Source organism: Falco punctatus (assembly GCF_963210335.1).
Source record: "Falco punctatus genome assembly, chromosome: 3".
Classification (NCBI taxonomy): Eukaryota; Metazoa; Chordata; class Aves; order Falconiformes; family Falconidae; genus Falco; species Falco punctatus.
The window spans coordinates 75,673,511-75,696,334 of record NC_137582.1 but is presented as its reverse complement, the minus strand read 5'-3'; the positions used below and the strand labels follow the sequence as shown (position 1 = coordinate 75,696,334).

At 38.5% G+C, this 22,824-nt stretch overlaps 1 protein-coding gene across 3 annotated transcripts in view; it reads left to right on the top strand.

Moving 5' to 3' along the window:
* The window catches only part of LOC308060006 (poly(rC)-binding protein 3-like), a 528,829-nt gene that overhangs the window by 63,567 nt on the left and 442,438 nt on the right, over positions 1 to 22,824 (top strand). The window contains exon 2 of one of the 3 annotated variants that reach the window (XM_080378172.1): positions 17,693 to 17,819. The exons of the other annotated variants lie outside the window; for them this stretch is intronic. The gene's annotated coding sequence lies outside the window, so the exon portion shown is untranslated. The remainder of the gene's footprint in view (positions 1 to 17,692; positions 17,820 to 22,824) is intronic. 3 annotated transcript variants of the gene reach the window in all.

Here is a 22,824-nt window from a genome sequence, read left to right as displayed (position 1 = left end):
TTCAGGTCCTTAAAATTCTTCACTTTTTCAATTAGATATAATGATGATGGCTTTTGTTAACTTTTCTTTCCCTTTTACTATGTCTTTTTGTTTTATCGGAGAAGATCAAGGTAATAAAAGGAAGCAAAAGTGAAGAAATGTCCAATGACTTTTCATATTTTCAGTCATTCAGCTGGAATATAATAATCCAAGGTTGTTGTCCAAGCCTTTTAAAATAAGTACTTTCTACTGAATAAGGGATTTCAATTTGGTTTTTTTCCCAGGCCCTGTTCATTGGTCTTCAATGAGTCACTGTGAAGCTGGCTTCAGCACCACAGTGACTCTAGAAATGCCTGCAGTTCCTTTCCCATAGCAGATCATCAGACTGAAAATTGCTGATCATATTTTTCTTCCATCTGATTTGGGTGGGATGATAGTACACGCGTTACAGAACCAAGAGGCTGCCTTAATACATAGCTTGGCATTTTGCCGTGGAAATGGCCACAAACCAAATCTGCTGAACATTTGTACTGGCTTGTGGTGGCGGCAGTGGGTGATGGTATCATTTTGAGCAAACAAAGACTGAATATCTAATTAATTTTGTCTGGTTTGCTTGCTTCTCAGTTGAATCAACAATGACTCAGTAGCTTCAGTATAACAATGATTTTTGGGAGTTACTTCAGCCTGCATTTTGGCATACAAATCTGTATTCAGAGTTAAATAATGAAGCTTTATATGGATAGTCCTGAATTTTTTCAAGTCTGTGCCAAAGCCTACACCAACTTCCTGAGGGCTGATTTTAAAGAATTGCCACTAATTCTTCCAGGCGGCCTTTTTTAAGGTCAGTTGTCCTTTAAATACGGCATAGATACCTGAAAGACTTTACGGGAAAATGTCACAACCATGTGTGGAAGAATTGATACACTTTGACAACATTATCAGAACAAATAAAGCCATAGGCACGTGTTTTCCTTGGCCTGACATAAAGCATCATAAGGGAAACATTAGATTCACATTCGAGAGTGGTAGGTGTAAGAACTTAATTTGATCACCACAGGCAAGAACATCTGCACTTTTTCGAGGTGGCTAAGATGTACTGCTTATTGCTTGGGGATAGCCTGGGAACTTGGCAAAATTCTGTTATGCAGAGCAAAGGTAAGATACACCATTGTTAAGCACGGTCAGCTTATGTGGTCATGTGTGTACATCAGCATGTTTGTTAACACCACTTTTGGAATAAGCCATTATAGAAAGCAAGACTTCAGATGTTTCATATGGATTGATGGGCATCTTAATAACTTCAAGCACTACTTCTACCTGTTTTCAAGTATTAGTTCATATAACATTAGAAATGAGATATGAACAGGATAAATTGGCTTAGTTGCTTATATTTCCACTTTAAATATCACCTCTTTTAAAAGAGCCTGCTGTTACTATTTTATTTCACAGAATATTCAGACATTGACAATTACACTTTAGAGTCTAATTCTGCTGTAGCTATGTTACTCTAGGACCAGAAGTCAGATGAAATTCAAGGTCTTCCATACATATTGCTGGAAATCCATTTCCAGCATAGCAGAAAAAATGCTTTTACTGTCTCTGTAAATGCTTGTTCAATACAAGATGACTGTCAGGTGACTTTTAACCATTTGAACTCTTTGTTCTCTTGCAGTGAGTAAGACAGATTGGAAAGGTTCTTAGAAATACTGAATTTTCCCCCACTATTTAAAAATAAGAAATGTCAGAAACACTTGTTCTGATTCTTATTTTTGGAATACTTACTGGAAATCTTAGAGATGTATATTGCAAGTTCTCACACTTTAAGCTGAGAGACAAAAGTGTTAAGAAAAAATCTCTTCTCCAAAATGTCAATCATTGAAGTTGCAGACTTTTTTAAAAAAAACAAAGAGTTTGTGTGCTTAAGAACAACAACAAAGAATTATTTTATTTACCCAAGTTTTGTTTCCTGGTTTTCATACTGTGCTTTTTTCATGAGTGGCCTTGTCAGTGTAGTTTAGTAATGTAAACAAACTTTGAATTTAGTGGAAAAAAGTAGGAAAGTAGAGCTCATTCTTCCTAATAAAAAATAAAAAAATAAAAAAAAAAATCATCCTCTGATTTTTCACACAAGGCAAAGAAACAGGACAAAATGCCAGCCTGGTTCTGTGCTCTTTGCTGGTCCCCTTTACAGGCAGGTCTTTATCTATTAGAGGGCATCCAGAATGGCTTTGAATCCAATTTTAAAAGTTTTGCAGAAAACTTCACCGCCTGCCTTGCACACCCAGCCTTGGTTGTAGTTTGGTTCCTTAAAATGTGATGGATTAGGATTTGGCATTTGCTTTTTGCCTCCCAGGTAGTGGACAATGCATATTGGTTATGTACCGTACTGCACTGGTGTCAAATACAAGGAAAAATCGTGATTTTTTCAAAACACATTGCCACTGCTGGGTCTTAATGCCTTTGAAGAAACCAGAGCTTTTATTTCTGTGGGGTATCTGCTGGACTGGACTCCTCCTGGTGGTTATTCATGTACTCTCCCAGAAACTGCACTTTAGAGCAAGTCTATAAATATGCTATTTAATGGATAAATGGGTAGAAGTTAATGCTGTAGGTGTTCCACAGACTACTATTACCCTACCTATTTTAAGGCTTTAAAGTTGGAACGAGAACAGTTAGAAAACAATTTTGTGTTAAAAGCAAGCCAGAGCATTTGTTATAAATGGTAATTCAGATCCTTTTCTTACAGATGTGAGACATGTAGTGCATAGGCTATTTGACCTGGTTTTGATAAAAAGGGAAATGATAAAGCTGGAAAGAATGGCTTCATAGTGTTCGTTGCCTCAGGATTGACTTACATTTAGGCAGCATGGCATGTATTTTATAAGATTAGCTTTTTTCTCTTCATATCAGAATTGGCTTTTTACCAAGTCACAATTACAGTTTCACCTCTGTAAATAAAACCATCCATAACAACACCTTCTGTCCTTTCCCTGGTTGTCCTGCAACCCCAGTTGTATTGGATACCAACCAGTTTTGCCCAATTACTCTGATCTTGCAGTAGTTTATTCAGATTGTGCGTCATGCTCGTTGTTTTCCTGTATTGTTCATGTTTCTACAGCTTATTCCTTGTGTTTTGCTTTTTAAAGAGCGTGATTCATCTGTAGCTGTCACACCAGTTTACTAAGAACAACATTTTATCTTTAGAGAAAAATAAGGCTTAAAAAAGTTGCATGATGTGGAGGTCAAAGGCAGCATGAGATTGCAGGTCTTTTTATTTGCATACGCTGCCTACTCAGTCATGCTATGTAAATATTACATGGTATCCTTACAATAACAGTGAAAATCTAGGGGAGAGAGGAAGGTTCAGGGAAGAAAAACATCTGAACAAGAACCACATGCCTCTCTGTGTGTGTGTGTGTGTGTGTATTTGGTATGCTATAGAGTTCAGTTATCAGGGACAGAGATGCACACTCCCTTAGCCTTTACTAGTTCACAAATGATTTGATGGAGGTACAGAATCAGGGCGGATTAGTTTGGGATGGACGTGGTGTCAGCATGCATAGAATTTTGATTAAAATTGTGGACTGATGACTCTAGTTGTGGCTACTTGTAACAGCCAGGAACAGAGTGGAGTGTTTCTCACAAGAGTGGTAGTGCACCTCAGGTAGAAGTGACCACAGCCTTTGCAGTATCACTGCATGGTGACGTGAGGTATGAGCAAGAGTCTTGTAGGAATTGTCTTCCCATCACCAGTCGCTATTCTCTTCTGCCTGATGTTGGAACTGGAGGTGGTTTTCCACACCCTAAAAATCAATTAAGTACTGGCTGACTCTTAATTCTTAATTATTTAGTTTTGTGTTATGCCAGAAGAAAGACAATCTGAGTCAGGATATGCTTATGGATGCTCTTCATATCTTTACAGGAAGAGGTAATGTGCTCTTGCTTAAATCAGCTATGGCTTGTCCTTATACATCATTTCAGCATCTACCAGCATTTCCAAAATAAAGCCTTGAGGAAGCTGGAGTAATCTGTAGCTTGACAATGCAAAAGTACTTTGGAACTAAATTGGGCTTTATGGTTTTTGCTCGTAAATACTGGAATGGTTTCTTTTGTGTGCTGAATTTATTTACACCTCCAACCTAAAGTACAGGTTTTCCCTTTTGAGAGAACCACTAACTGAAAATTGTGAGGTAGCTGGAAATGGGATTTATGGTCCACATTCACTCTGTTGGATAATTAATAATTTTTTTTCAGACTGTTCAGCTTATGCAAGCTCCATGTAACGCGTCGTTCTATTCCCTGGCAGACAGACATAGAGAAATACTATAATTTTAAGAGACTGTTTGAGGTATCCTACATTTTTATAGAGAAGCTTTTGTTTGTTTATATTATGTATTGAATGAATAATATTCACTGTAATACACTGCGTACAGCCTGAATTCTGCATGCTCTACTCTGTCAAAATTTCCCATAGAGGACATTTTTGACTCATCAAAACTTGCATGTGTTAATCCTATGGATCTTAACAAATACAAATATATTGCAACTGAGAACATCCAGAACATCTTAAAATTGTTAGTCAACACTACAGAAAAAGGTCTCTGTTCCACTCAAAGCCTTATTATTATATTGCAGAATTCTGAGACACTAATAAGGACATATTGAGCTTTTGCAAGCCTATTTCTAGTAGGCAATTTATTATTCAATAAATTCTCCACCCATGATCAGATAGGTAATGGAAAGTGCTCCAGACTGAAGTAACAGCATGTTCTTTCTCTATTAGCACAGTGTTTGCATTAAAAAGATCAATCAGAATATTTATTAGCACAATATGTACAGAAGAATATTCCAGTTGACTCTGGATTGTTAGAAAATTTATATATTTTACATCAGGCTTCAAAATAGTCCCCTGGGCTTTCACCACGGGCTAGTTTTTCTCCTAGTTTTATCTTCAGGTCAAGATTTGTTTGGGTTTTCTGTGTCTATTGTTAATGTATATTGAACTACTTCTTCAACAATAAAAATCTGAAGTTCGTCCATTATGTATTCCTTCTAGACATACACTGTTTTATATGGTATGTCTCTATAGCTTCTTTAAGCTTCTGCTCTGCCAGCTACCTTAGCTATGGGGACAGCTCTCAGATGGTGTTTCAGCAAGTGTGTTGTCAAGACAGAGCTGGAGTTGGGGCTGCTCTATAGAGATGTGACTCCCTTGTGGAGACAAATGCACAGGGTACCACAATGTTGTTGAAATCAGGGAATTGTACCCAAGGAATTAGTATTGCATTTCTATAGATGGGTGAGTAGATAGATTGTTTTGATTTTTTTTTTCCCGACTAAGCTTGAGCTCAGCATTTCATTAACAGAATTACTACATGGCTCCAATTAATTAAATGTGAAATCTTCTATTTCATTAGTCCTCGCTTGCATTGGCAACCTTAACCCACATAAAATGGAGAGCACAAATCAAAAGACCTATTTATTGTCCAGTTCTTTTGTTAGACATGGTTCCTTTTTGCTGGAATATGCTTACTGAATGGGGTCTTATCTTGCAACAGGCATCCCAGAAACAGACAAACCAGACTCTAAAATTGCATTCAACTCTTAATAGATACTTTATATCTTAGCCTACAAGTAAGATTGCGTCTGTACTAGAAGTGTTGGAATTGCACTTGCTACTGAATTACTGTGCATGTTCCTTATGTCTTGTGAAGAAAAATATATATGCCTAAACAGTCTTTTGAAAGTTGCCCCGAGTCAGCACGCAGTATTGCCAAATTGTTGTCAATCCAGATAAATGGTGATCTTTTAGACAAGGTCCTAGATATTTCCTAAGGAATATTGTCTCCAGAGTGTGCAGGATCCAGAATATGGACTGGCTTGGACAGTCCAATGTCTACAGCATTTCTTTAGGGATGAATTTTGGAGAAAACTAACCTTGCTACTTCTGAGACATAATTGCAGACTGTAAGTGCCGACTGAGACTGTAATTCCACTGCTATGGAAGAATGGTGGCTTCTGGTGACAGATACAGACAAGGAAGTCCTCTCATACCAGCATGTGAAAGTTCTGCAGACACAGGAGAGGTGTGCTCCCAGGATGCCAGAGCAATTCATGTTATTTACTTACCCACTCTTGATAATTTTAGATGCTTAATAACAGATTTGTAACATTTTGAGCTCTCCTCTATTTTAAACATCCATTCTTAAAAGGCTTCTTCATTATAAATGAATTCTTAGGAATAAAACAGGGTAGAAAAGAAGTGCAACATTGACAATTTAGTCCATGGCTTCATCATGAATAAACAAAAATGACTTAAGTGTTTGGGACCTGCTGTATTGCCATATCTACAGGAAGTATGGGAGCTAGTTTTATAAGGCTTCTCAAGACACCTGAGCACACATCATCTTGAAAGTTTAGAGAGATAATAGATCTTGTGTAGGATATCATTTGGTTCCCATATATCCTATCTGGCACTTGCTTTTAGGACGTCATTTATTTTTAAGGCAGCACTGAGGGACATAAGGGTTCAAGTACACCTTGGAAAGACGAGTTATTCATGTATGGGTAATAACAGTGTTTTATTTCGCCAGGGTGCACCAAGTATCCCCCTGTCTATCATTTCATTTGCCAGAATTTTCAACATGCTGTTAATGCCAGTGCTGGTAATGATGTGTCCAGATTACCTTGGATATGGGGATGAAGGGGAAGAAAAAAAAAAAAAAGCAAAGATGAAAGCATGTGAGAGGAAGTAAATCCTTATTCTCATTGTGTTGTAACTCACTGAGTCACTGGGCTTGAAATCAGATCCCTGGATTTGTACTTCCCTCTCATGTCTTGCTCAGCTGAGATGTGAAATCTTTCCCCCATCTTGAGTTAATTAAAGAGCTTCCATTAATGGAAATTTATTTTAAATTAAGCTTCCACACTGCATGTGCAGGGAAGAAAAAGTTGGCAGATTTGAGTGGCATAAAACTGTGCATGCATCTATGTGCATCTTTAGAGTCCTAAATCACCTTTGGAGTCCTGCTTTTATGTACACATGAAAATCATCGTCACCAAGATATAGTTTTTTCATGGAGTGCTCATTGCAGTGAGGTCCTGGCCTGCACATCTGTAAAAGCTGCTTCTTTTTGGACATGACAAGTAATGCCAACTGCAGGAGATGTAACAATTTGCGTTAGTTTGCTACTACTTGAATTGTCCCTTGTGCAACAATTTCCAAAACCACTTTGGTGCTCTCTAAGACTGGTGATTTTCCTGCCAGCCATTTCTCACTCCTGATTTACTCCTTTCATAGTCTGTATTAGATCACCAGGACAGGAGTTTCCTGCTGCCCCACTGTGTATTCCTACGAGGATATTGATTCACTCCAGCTCCATGAGTAAGTGCAGTGACCTTACCAGGTACCCAGTATCTTCGGTCAGTCAGGGTCTCAGTTTACAAGATACGTCAAGCCGTCTACCAAGATGAGGTTACCTCTTACATTATCAGGATAAGGTGAGATCTGTAACACTGGTAAGAGGACTCTCAGCCCTCTGGAAGCCATACCCTTTTTCATTCTCAGACTTAATTGGAGGGAAAGTGTTGGTTGTATCATCTTTAATGGTTACTTTGCTTTTTCTTCTGCCCTCCACTGTGTTTCTTTCTAGGGTACCTCTCCTGAGTATATTGTGAGCATTATTTATGTTCACTGGGGGATATAAATTGCAAGCAGACAGCTAACTGTGATGACCCAGGTTGTTTTTCTGTGCAATTAAGCTTCCCATTCAGGATTATCTGAATGTAAACATGATGTGTCCTCTGATCAGAGTAATGAAGACTTTGAAACTCCATTCATCTATCAGGTGCTAATGGAAACCCTGCACCAGAGCTAGGCACCATGGACTTCTAGTTCTTAGAAACTAGTAGAGATTTTTCACCATTTACATTTTAAGGTACTCTCTCTCAGAAAGATTATACCGCATCAAAAGACTTGCAATTAAGACATCGTTGGAGTAGAGTAATGCTGCACAAAATCTGTGATTTTAAAAATCAAATTAGAAAAGGAATTCATATTTTTTCTCTAAACAAAAGTGAAAAGCAACAATTCATAGATAGACTGGCAGATATCAAACTGCTGGTCACGTTGGCAAAATGCTGAGGAGCACATGCCTTTCTTATTTAACATAGATCGTGGGCTTGTAAAAATGTTTTGGTGAAGGTGAAGGGTCTGATAGCTGAAAACGTTAACCTTTCCACTGCTGTGTCTGGGCTGGGCATACACCATCCATGCTTCCTGTTAACATTGCCTGCTGTGGCATGCACCCTCTCATCACTAGATGAGGATTAGGTTTTCATTTCTTCAGTACATCCCTGGATCAATGTCACAGCTGCCCTCAACCCTTGAAAATGTATTGTGTACCTAAGGAAAAATAATATTTTTGAGATGAAACATGAGCAAGCAAGCTTTGTTCTCCCCTCAGATGAGGGGAGTAAGTTTCAGTGGGTGTACAGGGGCTGTAATGGAAGCAGAGTGAGGTGCTTTGCTTGCATGAAAGTGTTCTTCACACAGTCACATGGTCAGAAAGATGAACTTGCTTTGGACTTCAGAAGCACGAAATGCAAGGTGCTGAGCTTTTCTGAAAAATGGACCTGTGGGATGTGACACAGTTCTTCCTGTTCCTAACACAGAGATACCCAGGCCACAGAAGAGGGATTCTGCCTAGTACTAATTAGTTCCCTTGCTAGCCTTCTTGCTAGGACCTGTGAGCATCCTGTGAGCATCCCGTGTACTACAGGTCTGAATTTTCTGTTGTGCTCAGAGACGGCAGCCTGATTCCCCTTTGCTTTGGTGTTCCCTGATTGTCTGATATCTGGCCAAAGTGTTTATATCTGTGCTAGCAAATGGCTGTAAAAAGAATAATTAGAAAGAATTTATCATTGTTTTGCATACATAAATGGTACATTGTTTAGTAAACTATGCTGAAAGGCAAAAGACACAATTGAAACAGATTCAGTTCTTGCTGGATTTCTCCTGGTCACAGGGATAGAGCAGTCTGTTGCTGTGGTTGCCCTTGATGTCCAGCAGGGTTGAAAAGAGGATGTTGCACCAAACACTGATACAAAACCCAAGTAGTGAGTTTTATTCACTGGTGCTTATTTCATGATCATACCATTCATAAGCAATAAAAATAAGAAAAGTAAATGAATGGATTACAGCCAACGAGTGGAATATAATGCTTGAAAAATTGTATTATTTAGAAGAAAGTAGAAGATGAACTATGGATCTATTTTCCTTTTTGAATCAAACATCAAAATATTCTCTGAGCCACTAAATTAGGCAAGCAGATTTCTGTTTTGTTTCTTGAGTTTTCATGAGTGGCACAGCTACGTGGGCATTGAACCACCTTGGAGACAGACAGAAAAAAAAAGTACTGAATGACAAATGCCCTTATTCCTGCTGACTTGCAGAAAAATCAGCCAAAAAGAAACTAATTGTTAGAATGTCATGAAGAAAGGTTGCAGTGCTATTTAACCAGTAGGACGTGGTATCCCAAAGAGGGTAAAAATTTTCACAAAACGTATGAGCTTTTTGTTACTGTCCTTTGACTCATTTTTTTCTTTTCAATATATTCAGTTGTTCCATGAATTCTCAGTGCAGTGCAGTACCCAACAGTGCCTTTCAATTAAAACAAATGGCCATACTACCATAGATTGCTCTGCAGCATAACTTAAAGATGCTGACTATTTTTGCAACACGGCATTTGTTTCATGTTGTAAAAAAAAGCAAATGTCTTTCTAATGTGATGTCCTCACATGGGCCACTGAGACTAATCGAATCATATTAAAAAAACAAATTTCTTCTTTTTCTTTTTTTCCCTGTACAGCAGTTAACCAACACACATTTCTCATACATTGCATTGAAAAAGGTATCTTGGAAAAATCACTGTGACATTTTTAGGAATATCTTTCATTTTCCTTGGTGGACTGGTCTTTCATTCTGTCTAGCAGTAAAATAAAACATTTATATTCACACAGCCTGGCTTGTGTTTATAGTATGGGGGGTGGTGGTGGTGTTTTGTTTCACTAAATGTGAATAGGCTTTAGTGTGACATAGGTAAGAGACAAATCAGGCCAAATACCTCTTTAAAATTAAAGGAAAAGGTTGGATGACTGATGAGAAGAGGATGCTAAGAGCTTAAGACTAGTTGGTGTTGGTGTTGTCAGCGGGTCAGTGTGTTTGGCAGAGACTGGGAGAAATTTCAGACGGTGTGAATTTGATGTGTCCTGTCAGCTTAGTTCACCTTGTACTTCTTTTTTTGCTTTCTGAGGAGTCATTTCACGCTGATCTGTGCCAGCAGCAAACTATATCATGTTCAGGCAAACACACTCCTCAAGAAGTTGGTAGAGAGCAAAGTGCAACCTATTTGTGAGTACTTGCTCAAACCTTTGCCAACAGATGGTGGCTTCCTCAGCATGGGGGGCTTTTCCTCTAGAGGGTACCATCACAAACAGCTAGATATAATTTGTCCAGCTGTAGGTTTTAATGCGTAAAATGACAAATAATAAGGTCACAACTAGATCAAGTTTTGCTGAATACTGCTCCAGTAGTGTAAAATGTTACTAGTGTCCTGTGGTCTGAGCCATCCATCCTCCAGTGGACAAGGGCCCTGGCACAGAAATAACAGAAGCGAGCATGTATCAGCCTCTCAGCAACTGCAAATCACAGTCCAACGTATCTGCTTCAACTGCCGTTGCATTAATACGCCAGGGTGTGAGCTGCAGCTTCTAAAGAGCAGGCAGCTTTGCTACAGGGAGATTAATGCCCAGGAGAAGTGGGGAAAGAGAGGGTTCAACCCGTTGATGGTTGCATCTTAAATCTCTGTTGTTCATCTCTTCCTGAGACATTGGTAAAAGGCCAAGAGTAGAATAAGCATGGTGCTGAAATTTAGTTGCACAACTGATGTCCTGTTTCCTTTTGTGTTTTCTGGGGTTTTTTTCTTCCGCCCCCTCATTTATAGGTTTTTGTTGTTTCTGTGCAGGAAAGGCTGATTAACAGTTTTTGGGCTATTGTGACTTCTGCTTGTTTGGTGAATGAATTTAATCCCATAAGAATCTTTTGTTTAGTCTTCATAAATAGCTCGAGGAGTACCATCTTCTTTAAGGCTGCAGAATATGCTTACCAAGAATAACAGAAAAGGCTGTAACATCTATGCAGAAGGATAATCCCCAGAAATCTGAAAAATGTTTAATTAAGCAACTTTAACAGACCTTTTACAATAGAAAATTTGTGTGTCCATGGTGCTTTAAGATGGGAATTTAAAGGATAAAGATGAATAAGGTGACAATTGACATTTCTGTTCTCCCACTATCTGTCAGTCCAAGCATTATATCCAGCATATATGTACTAATGAGCAGTTTATATTTTTATACAGTGTCAGATGTTAATGATACAATATGGCTTTACTGAAATATTTCCTTAAATTTCCATCTTACCTGTATGGCAGTACTCAATAAATGTGTGAAGATTTGAAGATCAGTTTTGGAAGTCTTACATTAGCCTTCAGATTTACCAAATAATAGCCTGCTTGAGCAAAATGATAATGCAATGATGCTTTCGGTGACAGATTCACCAAAGACAGGGTATTTTTTTTTTTCATTTTGCAAATACCACATGTTGATCTTTGCTCATGGATATTGTCATAATGACAAAGTTTGTGAAAACGGTACTTCTGAAACACTGCCAAGCTTTGTGACTGCAAAGCTTCAGGGCCGTATTTTCTGCTTTGTGTGAACTCAGAAACCTCAATGGAAAAATCAGTGGATCCCTCACATGTAATCATGGAAAGATTCCGCCATAGGAGTATGTTCAGATGGGATTTTTCAAGGAGCCTAAAGGAATTAAGTGCCTTGTTTATATATCTGTGTAAAATTGCATGGTCAATCAGTACTTTCATCCCACAGCTGTTAGAAAAGATAGCAAAGCTCCCCTTTGATGCATAGATGCCCTGTAACTTAAATCACAGTTTGGGGGAACACATGTCAGTCAAGCATGGCTGATCAAATTACTGAGCACACTAGCTCCATATGCATATGGCTTTTTTTAAAGTTGTTATTAGGCAAGCAAAAATTAAAGCCTCTCCTTTTTTATCTCATTTGCAGCATGAAAGTGAAAGGTGAAGGCTCTAAGAGAGAGCTTCACTTGGAGCTCAGCAGCCCTTGGATTTGGCACAGGATGCTTTTTCACTCTGCTAATATTTTTTAATAGAATACAAGTCAGTCATACCTTGCGTATGCTGGATTAGTAAAGCAGGCCTGCACAGCCTTGCCAAAACAATCTCTTCTATGCAATTCTCTTGTTTCACTCCCTTCTCTGTTTGCTCTGATGTTGCCAAGACAGAAATGCTGACAATGATGGGGAATAGGAAAGGGGAGGTGGAAAAGGAGATAGGAGGTTACAAAAACCCCAAAAAACATTGATCCTGAGAAGCTGATACAGTACAGAGAGATATTTAGTCAGATTATTTAAGCCACCTTGTAAAGCTCCACTTAAAATGCCCTGTTCCTCTTTACATTAATCTGCTTTGATGTTTTGCTGATGTTCTGTCTCTTTGCTGTCCTGTTCCTCTGTTCTTCTCCTCCCCCTAATCATTTCATTACTGACTGGTTGTCTGAAGATCTTGCAAGATAGTAGGTGTGGGTAAGACTAGCACTGACAAGCGTGTTAGCTGGCCTTTTCATTTTTGCTTCTGAGTGCATGTGGATTAGCTGTCACTCTTTCTGGTATTTATACCTCTGGCACTGATGAAGATACTAGGTTTACTGCTTGAAAGCCTTTCCATTTAGGGAAGACTTTTTTTTTTAACACTGTAACAATGCTGGTTTTCTACTAATAAAATAAGAAGCCAACAAGAGCCTCAGTAATTACAGTACAAGCAATAATCCAAAGATAATTTATATTACTGTGTCCTCCCACTTTTATGCTGCTAGATAGCCGAATTATTTGACTCTTGTGGTAATCCATATGAGCCAGAAGGCATTTTCCACTAAGCTCTACAGTGCGTATTTTTTTTGCATTTGGACAGCTCCAGGAAGGAGGCAGGATTCTGGGGCCCCTACAAACTATCTGAATTGCCTTTATTTACACAGGCAAGCTTCTCATGTGAAATGGGTCTTGTTGCACAGCTACAGCTCAATATATGAGTTACACAGCCCAGCCCATTCTGTAAATGCTCAGGACTATCTGAATGCATTATGTCAATTTTGGGTTTATCTCACCCAACTTTTAGTGTCTAGTCTAAGCTGTTTAAATTCTCTCCAAATTAATATTTTTTGCTTTCTGTGCATTGCAGCCACACAGTGCAGTATGACACAATATGTGTATGTTTACAAGTAGGTGGTTATCTCGGCTTGTATCTACATATAGGCATTCGCAGATTATTGGTGAATTTCAGAATAAAGTTTTCTGTATTTTAATATTTGATCATGTTTAATGTGCAGCTAACAAGGTTTATTTTTGAAGGGACTTTTATAGTTTGGGATTTTTCCATGCATCAGCAAAATGAAGCAGGTTAAATCTCTCCACTGAAATGAGATAGGAGGATATATCAAATTGTTTAATCAATTGTCTAGTTTTAAGTGCAGAAGCAGTCTTGTGTTTTGCTTATGCCATTAAAAAAAAAAAAAAAAAGAGTACTGAAGGACTTATCTGGCTTACAGCAGTAAGCATACATATTTTTATTTCACAGAATCACTGAATCATTGAGGTTGGAAGAAACATCTTTGCATCATCCAGTTCAGCCATCCTGCTCAAGCAGGCTCAGCTAGAGCAGGTTGCCCCAGACCCTGTCCGGTTGGGTTTTGAATACCTCCACAGTCTGAGACCCCAGAACCTCTCTAGGCAATTAGTTCCAGTGTTTTTAGCAATTCTCATTGCTATCAATTGTTAAATAATGTAGTACAACATATGTTAATAGTGAAACTAAACTCTAACTTTTCTTTTCTAAGTGTAAGAAATAATATCTTCAAATGCATGCAAGATCGCTTGATGGAAACTAGACATAAAAACCCTGCATATCTGAATGTCATCTTGCTCTCAGAAAAGGCATTATAAAGTATGTATAGAAGTGCAGATCATGGTTTTCTTTTGCATTGTCTACATTTCCTGTAGGTTTGGGGCTGGGGCTTTGCTCCTGGCTGGTAGACATGGTTTTTTTTTTATGTATGTGAAGGCTTATCTTTCCCCCTAGTATTTCAGTTGGGTTTTCACATATTGTAGTTCTTTCACTATGTGAATAAACAATTTACACGGATGTCCTTATTGATGTGTGCATTTGATGGTAAGCAGTTTTATGCGTCCTTCAATTCCTATAGACATTTGGATGTTTGGGAGCATTGTATGGATTTGTAACATCCCCTAGAAGGTGTAGGGCCATGAACTGTATCCACAAATATTTTTCTATGAGAGATATATAGGCTATAATATTCTTGTGACAAATGAGAACATTTAATTTAAAATAATTCAATTGATAATTTTAGGTTATTCTTTGTCTCTGTATGTGAAAATGACAAGGTGGAAACTGGTAACAAAAATATACATGGAATTTTGCAGGATACCAAGTGTCTTTTGTGAGACATGAAAAATAAGCACATGCATACTGAAGAGAAACATGCTAAAACCAAAGAATGAAGTATTCATTTGGGCAGTAAACATTATAAGTACATATGGTAAAATCTTTTGTAAAATAAGAAAATTAATAACAGCATTATGCCTATAAAACTGGATTGCAACAGTCAGCTGGGTTATGCAACAAGAAGAAAGAATGAACAGAAAATGTGAAGAGTTGCTAAGGTAAACGAAACCAGAAGTGTCTTAGAAACCAGGGAACGTTCTTTCTTTCAAGAGTGCACAAAGGTGACCAAGCATTTGTTTCAAAAGCAGGCATTTCATCTTGTTCAGACTAGTTCCTTCAGGATTACACAGGTGATCCAAGAAGATGTGGGCAGCTAGAGGGTAACCTTGGAGGGAATTCATGGCCCTGCGCCAGCCATTAGGCAGGCAATCTCAAGTCCAAGGGCACAAGTGCACCTATACACTAGTCCGTGGATGTACAAACGGACTTTTTCAGTGGAAGCAGGAATAAACAGCCCCTGCATGCAGCTAAACAGTACTTCTGAAGGCTTGATCTGAGGCTTTGAAATGTTAGACAGAAACTACCGAGACTGTGGCTTGTGCTTGGTAGCAGAAATGGCAGTTGCGGGGTGTAGAAGAAGCCAGTCTGGGGATCTGTGAGTGTGACCCTGAAAAAAAAGGAAGAGGGAGGACTTCTTGGGCACAGGGTTTGTTGTAACAGAATACTTGATCGGAAGAAAAACTGCTTGGTTTTCTTCTTTTCTCTCTGCTGTGTTCAGGGAAACAGAATTTGTTGCCTTTTTTTTTTTTTTTTTTTTTTTTTTTGTCCCTTTGTGTATGTATGTGTAAGCAGCATTACACTTAACCAAAATCCTTATAATCTGTTTCTTACTTTAGAAGAAACATTATAAGGGCCTCGGTTTTGGGTAATGTTCAAGCCAGGAAACCAACAATGCAATGACAATAATTCTGCCACCACTGCACATCTGTGAAAATCTCTGCTATGGTCGGATCTGAATAGCCTACATTGAATGACATGAGACTTCTATTGCAGAAAATGAAACCAGTCCTTTCTTCTAGGAGCAAGTCTCTGAGGAACAGTAAGGTCTATACAATAGCTAATACCCAGGGGCTGCATTTGGAAAACTTTATTCCATTTGAAAAGCATTATTTTACAAATAATCTCACTGAATTTAGAGAAATATGCTGCTCAGTGAGTGTATATCAGCTAGCCTCTGGTCCAAAGTAGAAAACTTTTAAGAAGCCAATGTTTGTTTGTAACTCTAAGTGCCTTAAAGATATTCTTTAATCTTGCTGAATAATTGTAGATCTGTGCTGTGTATTGTGCTCAACTTTGAAAGGAATACACAGATAACAGAGTGCATCAGAGGAAAATACTCGGAGGTATGTGGTTGTTAAATAGCAGCTTGTGGCCCTGCAGATTGGTGTTGCTCAGGAAGGTATGCTTTTTCCACCCTGTGGACCTCGGCATGAAATGACGTGATAAAGTAACTGGCAAACTGGCAAAAGATGGCAAAAGACTGCTTTAAATCCTGCCGGGGTAACCATTGGTGACTGGCCTATTTGGGTGTTGTGACTGCTTGGGAAAACGGAAGCATTTTTTTTTTGTTTGGAAACAGGAGCTAAAACAGAGAAATACCCACCAATAGATGTGCTGATCCAATAGGGCTGGACTGAGGACAGTCTGAAAAGACAGCATATATTTGTATTGAGTAGAACCGGTGCCTTGAAAGGCAGGTAGAGAAAATGAATAGCTCAAGGACAGTGCTTGTAAGCTGGGAGAACTTTTGTCATGTTCCTCTGGGGTAGCTGAGGACTCAAATTCAGTAGTTTTGTTCCTGCCAGACCATTGTAACTGGGAGCCAAATCAATGCTTCTTTGTTTAAGAACAGTTCTGGGAATGCTTGATCAATATTCACTTCCCCTTTTGCCTCTTTACACGGCTAAGTGATTTGTACCTTTGTTGTGGTGTATAGCATTTGTTACTTAAAGATCTCATTGTGCAGTGTTTATCACCTGAGAAGTCCAGGACTTAGAAGAACGCTTTATTTGATCTACAAGGGACTGTCAACCAAAGGATGTATTTTTCTTCAGACTAATATCTAAGGTCTCATTTTATAAAACAACCGTGTTGAATTACACAGAAAAAAGGTGGCGGATTTACCATTAAGAATTTAATCACAGTTGAAATATTTTTTTTCCCGGAATGCAAATGAGATGGAAAGGACCAATCCCTCTCTTATGGGTGACAGTACAACAAACCCATCACCTGTATTCATGTCTATTGTCAGGTCTTTTAGGTAGCCTTCAGCCCTCAACAATGATATGCCACTGCCTGTAATCGCTTTGGGAGAAAGCAATAGGAACATATAAATAATTGTTGAAAATCACAGGGAATTGTGACAGCTGCTCTCTAGCTACCCAAGTGCCAAGTGTCACAAAACAAAGAGGATTCACTCCAGCTTTCTCCATCCAATTCAACGGAGCAATTTCAGCTTTCCAAAGCCCGCAGGGTTTAGCAAGGAAAAGGTCTTGCGAGTCAAGTATGTGTCAGCTAACAAATCCCTGCACAACCGACAGAGCCAAGAACTTTTCCTATTGTCTTACCTTTGATGCTTTGCACACTGTGATAACACCTCTCCCCCTTTCTCCTAGAAGTATCCGATATGTTACTGAGACTTTAGCCTCATAAAGGGATAATAGTACTCTTGAGGTGATTACCAGTCATGGGGCTACATGTTTTGCCTGAGTAGACCTTGCGTCACATGCCCAGTGAAAGGGTGGCCAGTCTGTTCTCCCTCCAAAATTTCTTGGTTAGGGAACAGCCAGTAATTCAGTCATGCTCTCATTCAAGGAGTGAATTCAGTGAGAATACTCAGTTCCTGTTAGTAACAGCCATTCTTTATTCTGCCACATGTCAAAGAAAAGGTAATCTCGAGCTCCCGCACCTTGTTGGATGTCCCTGAAAAAAAGACTCTCAAAAGCCAAAAGTCGTCTTTGTATATTTCCATCTGGAATGTATATTGTTTATGTGTTTGTCTTTGTATAATTTGTTCCACTTAATATACATTCTTCCAGCACATAATGCACCATCTAATTAACTCCAGAGAGCAGAGCAGTCATTTTCCCATCAAAATTCGCTCATGAACTTTTGGAGCTGTTTCTTCATAGTAGCTGGGGTCCCCTGCCAGCAATTCCAAACAAGGTAAGCCTAAGCAGAAGTCTTGATCCAGTTCATCTTCTTAAAGTAAGCTTTGCTGCAACGGGATGCTTTGGTTCAGAGAATCTGACTGTCACACTACCTGTGCTTCTCAAATAAATGTGGGGGGGGGGGGGGGGGGCTGGGGGGGAGTATTATGCAGTGAAAAGGGCATCATGCAGTGAAAACTGCTTTTGAAATGTCACAATTCCCAAGATTCTGAGGCATGGAGTTACGCATTCAGAACAGTCATTCTGTCCACCTAGATAGTAATTTAGGAATGTGAAACGATCCCACTCTAAATGTAAGCCAGTGGCAAGGATTTGGATTCAGGTATTCTTATAATAAGCTTAATCTGGAACACAGAGGCCACAAGAAATTCTTGTGGCAGGAGCAATTCTGTGTTGAAATCCTTCCCAGCAGACTTCTTTGCCTGTGTGACTTGCCTATTGATGTTCTCAATATGTTCGCTTGATACATGGCATTTCTTATAAATTGTTATTTTTTAAGATTGTATTTCTGTCTAAAGTTAGTATCACTTCTGGAAGAGAGTGGTTTAGTTATGCACCAGAAGATAATCACTGAAAATCTTTGAAAGGCAGGTTCTTTGCTAAAATGGAATAATGCAATGCTTTTCCATAACTCTTCACATGCCACTTAAAACCTGCCTTTTGAAGTAGCCCAGCTGCGGTCTGTTCTCTAGCCAGTGTGACTACAGGCATTTCCTCTTACAGTATTCAGAAAGTGTTGTCATAGGCAATTTTATTTTATACAAAATAAGACCAGACATTATTCTTATTGTTGTGAATCAAAAATATTTCCCATAGCAAATTACTGACAAATTCCAGAGAATTATTTTCTTTCTCCCAAGAGTAATTATTTCATTCAAATAAGTAGTGAGTCTTCTGAAATTTCAGGGGGTTTTTTGCATTATCATTGGTGGTTTTCAAAGACAGATGAATTAGGCCTCTGTCTCTGATTTTCACCAACTTGATGTTTCCAGTGAATAGGCTCCAGAGTCTCCTCTAAGTCTTTGAAAATCTTCCACATGATTCTTTTCATTCTTTGTGCATCCATTTCCCTGCACTGCTACTTTTCAAACCTCTATAGAAACACTCATGTGAACCTGGAGGAAATATGTGCTCTATAGTCAACTCCTAATTGCCCTACTGGGCCCATCTCATTAAATGTAATGTCTCATTATCCATCTATATCTTAGCCTTCAAACATAAAATGTGACCTTGGGCTGTGAACCTGCTACTAACTCTACAAGATCAGATTTCACTACAGCTTGCACAAGAGATCTTCAAGGGGAAACTAAGGTATCTGAAAAAGGCTTATAATGATTGAGTGGGTGACCTCAGTGAGCCACAGGATCAAAGCACCTGACATGTACTATCTCACCATTTTGTGAAACAAATAGCTGCATTTTATACCTGTTCCGACCATTAAAAACTTGATGACATTTTTCCCAAGAATGAATGAACAAAGAACCTAAGCTTTATCCTTACACATCAAAGCACTCAGACTCACGTGCAATTAACCTAATTGTCATTCTTCCCCTTCAGTATAAGGAAGGCAAGTGACTGAGTCTTGTAATTGCTATGATCTTGGTAATCATAAATCAGTGAAAATTAAGAAGCATCTTTTGGTGGAACAAAGTTCCTCCACAGGATAAACAGTAACCCCAAAAGCCTTTGTGGACAGCAGCAGAAACCATTTCTCATTGTGTATGGTCATATAAAATGCTCACTACATGTAGTTGTACACGTAAAATACTTTTCATTAAATAGTGTTCTAATAAGTCTGTATTTGGCTTCTACAGATTTAAAATATGTAAAATTATGACTTAGGAAAAAGTCTGACTGTTTTTATCAAATACCTACTAATAAATAGTAAATCCCTCCTCCAAGGGACATATTAAAGACAATACTGTCCCTTTACACAAGTGCCAAGACTAATAGAGCTAGAAAAATGCCACCATTGTGACTAAGATTTCTATTCAAGAAAATAATTCTAAACATCTGAGATACTACCATATGAAAAATCATACGTTGGTAATCTAGGCTAATGACACAAGCATTAAGAACAGTATATATTTCTATATATAAATGCATACACACAGACACACATACGTACACACACATAGATAAACACAACAGCTGTCAAAATGAGAACAAAATGAAGCTGTCAAATATAAAATTGATAAGTAGACACAGGGAATTGGAGAAAAAAAAAAAAACAAACCTGACTTGTTATGGTTGAATAATGATTGAATATAAAATATTCAAACCTGAAACCTTCTCCTGTTGAATCAATTAGCCAAAACACTGTTAAACCACAAACACACCAGTCATTAAAAATAGTGTTCCAGGAAATAAATACTTCCCTTGCCTCTCAGCATAGCATGTAGTAACGTCAGAGGACAAAAGGATGGTAGATGAAGTCTTACAGTAGATGATTCATTAATTCCACATGTTGTACTTTCAAAGCTGGAGACTCGTATTCATACAGAAGAGAGTTGTGTGAAGCAGGACTAGATCAACAGGATTTGGCCATGCGTTTCCCATGGACTACTTCTTCCTCTATGGTGGCTAGGTCAGGCACTTGTAGAAATTCTCAGTGCTTTATTACACACTGTTATCTTCATGGATGACGTGGCAAAACTGATTTTTTCTGCCCTTTAGATCTTCTTTTAGTTACCTGTAAAGGTAAGAACTCACTTTGTCAAAAATCATGTATTATAGAGACAACTACAAAATGTGTTAGTAAAGAGGTGGTGGGAAGGATCTGCTTGAAAGGTGAATGAAGCATTCTCTACAGTGAATACTTTACAGCAGGCTTCTTGAACTCAGCAAAGTAGGAGATGTTTCCAAAATAGTATGTAGAGCTTAACAGATACAATTGGTCCAATTCAGATGTGACATAAATGGGAGCAGACAGAGGGAGTAAGCAACACTCTCTTGTGTTCGTGCTGGAGCCTAAGGTGGTATCACTTGCATAGCAAAATGGTTGAAGAACAGGGCTGAAACAGGAAAGCTGGCTTGCAAAAAGAGAAATACAGAGCATAGTGCAGGACTTTTACTGTTTTTGGAAGACAGACAGATGGGAAAGAAAATATGCACTATGTAGGCCAAAGGATGAGTCTTGAAATGTTTGGCTGTTCAATGAGTATCTCTATAGGTTCTGCCAACTTTGGCTGGGTGTGAACAGTGATCTTATTCAATGGCACTGTCTCATGGACCAAGTCTGGCTCGTGGGCTAACACCTGAAGAAGCCTAGCCCAAGGACATAAAAATGTGCCTGTGTGCTACCTATGTGGAGAAGCCTGTGGTGCCAGTCAGTGCTGCAGATAGTTGCAACCTACTTACTGAAATAGTCTTCCACTTTCACTGAGGAAGAAAGCCAGGTTTGCTCTACTGTTATCTGAGAGCTGAGATCTACAACTGTTTCCAAATTTATTTATGCACATCACAGGTCTGAAGTTGTACCCCCTGCTAAGTTAGGAGCTTAAAAACTATCTAGATGTAAAAAGAAAAAAATTCAGAATGGTTCTTCAAAGATAGGAAAGATATTTGATCAAGTATTTAATTAATGTTATGCAATTAATTCTGTCTGGAAGAATGAAAAATCAAAAGTAAATGTTGCAAGCGAGCATGCAAGCCTCAGAAAAAATATGTCCCCTGTAAATGGGAGGCATATAAATACGCCAAATAGGCAAATCATGGTTTCAAGTTCTGTAAATCTTTTTCCTCAATGTATCGCTTACCATATAGTCTTCTGTATGTTAATGGTAGCATTCCCATTAGCAAATGTAAAGCAAATTATTCATACTTTAAGTCCTTAAAACCTAAAGTATTTCTTGTGCAATTAAAAGAGCCAATTGAAGAAGTGTTATGTAGAGAGCTTGTTCTTAATCTCAGCTGCATAGCATTCATTATCATGCTTCAAAAATGCATGGAGGGATCTTTCATTTGGTGCAGTATTGCTTCTGACAGCACAAATTAAATCTACCTACAGTAGATGTTGTCTGTTACTGGATGGAAACGTTTAATAGGTCTAGTATGTGCTGCTCCAACAGACAGTGAAAAAAATAAACGATTGCAATCAAAAGACAAGACAAATATATTACAATAATGTTAATTATCTGCATAGTTATCAGTAATCCATGGAGGATATAAAAATAAGTTTTAATGCATATACAGCTGTACAAGTGTCTGTGCATTTTGAAATTAATATAAATGCCTGTGTATTTAATCAATAACACATCTCACATCAAAACTGTCCAACTACATTTCTCCCAATATATTTGTAGCATCAGAAGTCACATTACTGAATAGTACAATGTGTTAATTTCAGTACGAAAAACATTTATGGAAACGTTTGTGAAAAACATTTACTGTATAGTTACTTATAAATCACTTCAGCATTTAGATCAAAAGAGCACTGCAGGATGTCCTTGATTCGCCCTGCCTTATGTATCAGAGGTATGGGCTGGGCTGAGCCATGTGTTCTGTAGCATTCCAAATCAGTGTTTCTACTTTTTTGCAGCTATGGGATGCTATGTGGCAAAATCTAGTTCTTTCTCCTGCATCTGTGAAGAGCCTTGGAGAAGCAGCAGCCAGTGAAGCACTTGTCCTCTTGTTGTTGTGGTTCAGAAGTGCTAGCAGAGCAGCTGATGAGCCCTCCTGGAGCTATTCAGAAAGCACATACTTGCACCAAAGTATGAGGCAGAGAATGTTGTTGCCTTTTTTATATGAGTAGTTAAAGACAGTATATGGAGTAATGAGTCTCAAACAAAAAAATAAAATGGTAGCACTAGAACTTAGAGACGGATTCCCAGGCCATACTTTTTAAACTGTCCTTGACATAGTGAATGAATTTAAGCAAAGGGTCTGGGGGAACAGGTACCAAATACTATTAGACTGCGCAGTGACTGCTGGCCTCTTTTGTACTGTATATGAAAGTCATCCAGAGTCTGGCAAAAAAAGAAAGAGGAATCTCGCTTTCA